The following is a 5418-nucleotide window of genomic DNA, read 5'->3' as shown; positions in this document are numbered from 1 at the left end:
TGTCTTATAAACTCCTTGAGGCGTCTAGAATCCTCCACAACCGTTTCTGGTGCCTAGGTGTCAGGATGTGGCGTCATGGCGCTAGAATTGGGTGAGACTGGTTCCTAGGTGCCACCCTGCTGGCAGCACCCCTGTTTCACCCAATTTCAGCTCCAATCCGTTTCAAGTGTTATACCTACAAGATAAACATGAAAATAATATTTCATGAAAATAATAATGAAAATAATATTTCTTTAAAGTGCAATTTCATTAAAAAACATGTGATAAATATAAAGGAAATTAAGCATATAAATACATATAAAAATGCACAATATCAAAATTTTCTTTCTTACTCGGTTTGACTCAAAATTGCGTCATTTATGCTTCATTTTCTTCAAAACTTCATTTCTTGTACTTAGAACCAAAAACATACAAAATGCATTCCTTTAAAATGCAATATCATTAAAAATAAACATAAATTTTATATAAAAAAGTATGTAATTTTTAAGTTTGTCAATTCCCCCAAACTTATATATTATTTGTCCTCAAGTAACAATATAATTTAAAAAAAAAGTTGATTTGTGCTAGTGGGTTTCATTAAGATAACATTAAAATTTTGTTCTAGAAATGTTAGAGTCCAACTTAGAAGAATTTCAAGTGAATTAGATGACATCTAAGATATCAGAATATTTAGTATTAAACTTAGGAATTTGATTTTCTATTCAATTCAGAAATAATTGAAATTTTTCCAAACTTTGGATTCTTAGAAAGATTATTAATTTCAAAATTTATGAATTCTAACAAATAATTTTATTAATACTTTCTTAAATGAAGCTTAGGATTGATCCTTGAGTTTTAATTTTTAATTAGGTTCTAATCCTCACGCTTTTCCCCGCATTTTTTTTATTTTAATGTTCTTTTCTTTTTCTTTTCTTTTAGGATATTTTTAATCTTTACTCTTTTATGTGAGAATTATTATATCTGAATAAACCTTTAATGATTTTGAATTTCACCAACTCTTACCTAAAGTTAAAAACTTATTTTTATCCTTAACTTAAAATATAGTATTAGAAAAAGATTTTTTAACAAAATTTAAATCCTCCAAAATGTATTATTTAACAATCCTTAATTTTTCAAAAATTCAATTTTCCCTAATATAAATAAAAAAATCATTTCCTACTATTTTCCTACTAAACGTCTTAACTTTAGTGCCTGGTTCTGTGCTTTGAACTTTTTTTTTTTTTGGCGAATAGAAAGCGAGTTGGACTGACGAGGCTAGATATGGGGAAACGTTGCGACAAGTAGGGTTGTAAACGAGTCGAGCTTGAGCGAACTCAGGCTTGGGTCGTGCTCGGCTCGTGAACAGTGTGTTTATGTTCGACTCGATTTAAATATTCGTGTTCGTGTTCGGCTCGAAATTGGCTCGTAAAAATTAATTTGAAAAAAACAGATGTAAATTGTTAGATTCGAACCTGAACCAAATATATATAAAAGAATGCATTTACCACATTACCACACTAGATGTTATGATTTAAACTTATATATAATATATTATTATATAAATAATATATGTAATATATTATTATATAAATAATTATATAATTTTTTTTTTATTTCGAGCTAAAACGAGTCGAACACGAGCGAACAAAGGGATGTTTGTGTCCAACTTGTTTACAATTTGAGCTTTAAAAATTTGTTCGTGTTCGGCTCTTTTACTTAACCATAACGAAAGAGTCGAACACGAGCTACATAACGAGCCGAACACGAGCTGTTCGTGAACAAGCTTTTTTAACAGCCCTAGCGACAAGCATGGGGCCCACTGTTTTTGGAAAAGCTCACCTTGTGTTAAGATGTAATCATTAATAAACGTACGAGATTCAGAAAAAAAGATTTTCAAACATTTAGAATTATTTTTAAATTTTAATATTTATTCGATTTATTATGATGTTTATTTAATTTTTTGATTTTATGTAAATATTTTAACATTAATTTTTTTTTTCATATATTCCCTTTCGAGATCACTACTATTAGGAACATAAATTTGATGCACGCAAATCAACAAAAAAATATTACGTCCAGAATCCGAACACAAAGCTAAGTCTAAACAACGAATGTGATCCACTAGGAGAAAGAAAAACCTCTGATGAATCGCATCTATTGTCCGGACGTAATATTTTCTCTAAGTCAACACCCATGATCATTCACATGTAGCTCATCTTTTGCCAAACTGAAGTTGATTAACACATTTGGCATACTCATCGCCTAACTTCTAAGCTTTCATTAATCTTCTCCTGAAGCTTAAGCAATCATCTCTGAAGCTACAACAAAAGCATCAACTGAATGAATAATTTTCAACTTCAAGGTTTCCATCTCTTGAATCAAAGTGTCATTACACGTAATCATATAGGTTGTCACACCAATGGATTTCATGCTCAAAACATCATCCATCACTTTAACCTTATCAGGTTGATTTACAATGTTTGATGTCATAATCTTCGATCAACTCCATCAATTTCCTCTCTCGGATTCAATTACTTCTTGGTAAAGATGTACTTCAAACTCTGATGATCTATATGAACGCACATTCTATTCCATATAAATAATATCTCTAAATAATATCTCTAGATAATGTAATAACCACCAAATCCAAATTATGAGCAGGATAATTTTTCTCATGCGAGTTTAAATACAAAACATAACTCAACTCTCAAATAAGCACAAATGAAAACCATATGGAAAGATTAGAATGGGTAATCATTCAACTTCTGAAACTAGCTCCACACTCTAATGTTGGATAGAAAAAACTACATTTTGTGTCAATTTAATGAAGGAAATCATAATCTATGAAATTTTTGTAATAAACTTTCTATAATTACTTATCAAACTAAGAAAATTATGAACATCTGACACTTAAGTTGGTCTTAGCTAATCAACAATTGTCTGCACAATTTGAGAATCAATAGAAATACTACAACCGCTCATCACATGGCCTAGAAAAGTATAATCTTTAACCAACTTTAACTTATAAAAAACTTAATATATAATTGATGTTGCCTCAACATCTCTAGCACCAATCTTAGATGAGTTGCAAGATCATCTTCAAATTTGAAATATATCAATATATCATCAATAAAAATAATAAGAAATTGATCTAGATATGCTCTGAGCTCAGTTCATTATATACATGAATATATTTGAGGCATTAGTCACACCAAAAAACAAGATTAATAACTTATAATGGTTGACGAGTAATAAAAGCTATCTCTGCCACATCTTCGTCCTTCACCCTCAATTTATAATTACTTTTATCTTAAGGTTATCTTCAAAAACATAGTTGCACATTCAAGTTGGTCAAATAAATCATTATTTATTAGAAATGGATACATATTTTTAATGCTCGTCTTAATCAATTCTCTATACTCAATATACATACGTACCATATCATTCTTCTACGTCGCAAATAACACAGATGCACAATAAGAGATACACCCAACATGACAAAATATCTATCCAAAAACCCATAGCTGCACCTTCAACTCATGCAAATTTTTAGGTGACATTTTATAAGGAGTATTTGTAATAGGGGATGTATCGAGCACTATCTCAAAATATAATTCAATTTCTCTTTATGGAAGCAAACTCACCAGTTCTTCAAGAAAAATACCTACGTAGAAACATCCTTAATAACTATAATGGCTTTACTCTTATCTTTTATATAAACAAGAAATACCTTTCCCTATAATCTATCCATCTGCATAGCTGATATCAAAGATGATAACACACCTCTAGCACCCAAAAAATAAAATCCTTCATTACCGTCACAAAAGCTACCCTCTTCCTTTTTGTGAGTGATTTGTATGGGCTATCGATTATGTGTAGGCTCTTAGGATAAAACCATTTTCTTTAAAATCCTAATATTAAAAAAATTATTCTTAATAAAATTTAAGATTAAATTCAAACACTTTTAAAATTAACACTTTACTTTTTTGCATGGCCCTCTAAGCCAATTTTATAATTATTTGTTTTGCATAAATTACACCCAAATCATACTAATATGGCTTCTATGATTAAGAGTGTATATAATTACATTTATATTGTACATCCCAAAAAGAAGTATACTTGATTCTTTTACCTGACCGACCCAACATGTTTTATATGCTTAGATAGTCGTCTAGTGTGATTAGGGTGTTAGAGACCTTCACGACCCATACGTGATTATAAATCCTTTCGAGTCACTTTGCTTTGGACTCAAGTCGCCTATTTCTTTTACACTCTATAGGCATCCTCAGCATACGCTTGATAGGTGAAAGTCCTATTTTTATATTTTCTATCCAAATAGAGTCATGGGATTCTATACATTTTTTTCTTGTAATTTTAACTTTACAAAACTACTTTGGATTACACAACATATGGGTTGCTGATAAGTAGTTCATTGCGTATTGAGTCGATATGCATTTTTTTCTTGTAATTTTAACTTTACTAAACTACTTTGGATTACGCAAAATATGGGTTGCAAACAAGTAGTTCATTGTCGTATTGAGTCAATTACCTTCAGGACTTAATAGACATAGGGTCTTAATAGTTTGAGATAACAAATCCATAAAATCCTAACTAAGCTATCACTATTGGTCTAAGAATTCTATATCTACATATGGACACCCGATTTAGGCCATTCAATTTCCCTTTTTGAGTCTTCTGAAGTTGTTTGTATGCCCTTTTTATTGTGAGGCAACTACATATTAGGTTTCACTGATTCCCCTATGCTGATAGACAAGTTTAGCCTTGACAGCAGAATGCTTCCCCTATTGGAACAGGCAAAATCTCCTTGATTTACCTATTATTAGGGCCTATAACAAGCAAACATAACACCTTTTTATTGCGAATTTTTTTGTATCCTCTAAGATGTAATTAATCACGATGATACATGATCGTGGGAGGTCCTTTGAACTCAAAATAAAAATAAATTTGATTTTATCTCTAATTTAGACACAAGTAGTATCATAAAGCTCTTCACATACATTCCCTCAAATTTAGTATGTTTCATTTGTTTCAGACCGCCCTTCATCAACCTATGTTAAAAAGTGTGTCTTACAAGAACTCTTCTTATCTACTTAGGTTAAAAAGTAGTATCAACCTATGTTAAAAAGTATATTTATCCATCATTACTTCTTTCCTTCTATCCCTCTATTGCTTCAAATATAAAGGCAATTTGCAAAGGGATGTCCAAAAGGGACATGGAGAAAAGTACCCTTCAAGAAGAAAAACAGAAAGGGGGTGCACAAATTCTTCCTGAATTTTTTCTTAGGAGCTTTCCTAGACAAAAACAGATAAAATCATGCAATATATGAAAAAATATGTAATAAAGACAAATATTTAGGTGTTTTTCTCACTCAACACCCACCTCATCATCGCCAGCCCAAATCAGCTAACAATCCAATC

This window comes from Phalaenopsis equestris, unplaced genomic scaffold (assembly GCF_001263595.1).
Source record: "Phalaenopsis equestris unplaced genomic scaffold, ASM126359v1 Scaffold001309, whole genome shotgun sequence".
Taxonomy (NCBI): domain Eukaryota; kingdom Viridiplantae; phylum Streptophyta; class Magnoliopsida; order Asparagales; family Orchidaceae; genus Phalaenopsis; species Phalaenopsis equestris.
This window is presented reverse-complemented; position numbering follows the sequence as displayed.